Genomic DNA, 768 nt, shown 5'->3' on the forward strand with positions numbered 1-768 from the left:
CCCTGCCCTGCGCTAGCGCCACACGCCGCCCCGCCGCGCGCTGCCCCTGCCCTGCCCTGCCGCCGCCCCTGCCCTGCGCTAGCGCCGCACGACGCCCCGCCACGCGCCACCCCTGCCCTACATTTTTATTTCATAGCATTTTTTTCATAAATGTATTTTTTGTATATGTGTGTGTATGTGTATATATGTGTGTACATGGTCATAGCATTTTTTCATAAATGTATTTTTTGTCAATTTATGTATATGTTCATATATATGTGCATATTTGTAAAACAATTGTGTATGCATAGGAAAATTTATGTATATTTTTTATGTATATTTTTGTGCATATTTTTGTCAATTTATGTATATGTTCAAATTTAGAAGAAAAAAAGGAGTGGAAAAAGAAGGTTAGTGCATTTTAGGTTAGTGTAGAGGAAAACGTAAAGTAAGGAAAAGGAAGAAAAGTTTTATATATCTAGCTAGGAAAGGAAGAAGAAGAAAAAGAAGGAGAGGAAAAACGAAAATAAGAAAAGGAAGAAAGGAGAAGAAGAGGAGAGGAAGAAGAGGAGAAATAAATAAGAAGAGAAAAAAAGAAGAAAAAGAAGAGGAGAAGAAGAAATGAATAGAGGTATTTTCTTCGATTTTTTCTTCTTCTCCTCTATCACTTTCTTCTTCTCCTCTTTTTTTCTTCTTTTTTTCTTCGATCTTCTCCTCTATTCCTTTCTTCTTCTCCTCTTTTTATTTCTTCTTCGTCTTCTTTTTTTTTTTTATCAGGTATGTCGTTGT

This window comes from Triticum dicoccoides, chromosome 2A, assembly GCF_002162155.2.
Source record: "Triticum dicoccoides isolate Atlit2015 ecotype Zavitan chromosome 2A, WEW_v2.0, whole genome shotgun sequence".
Classification (NCBI taxonomy): domain Eukaryota; kingdom Viridiplantae; phylum Streptophyta; class Magnoliopsida; order Poales; family Poaceae; genus Triticum; species Triticum dicoccoides.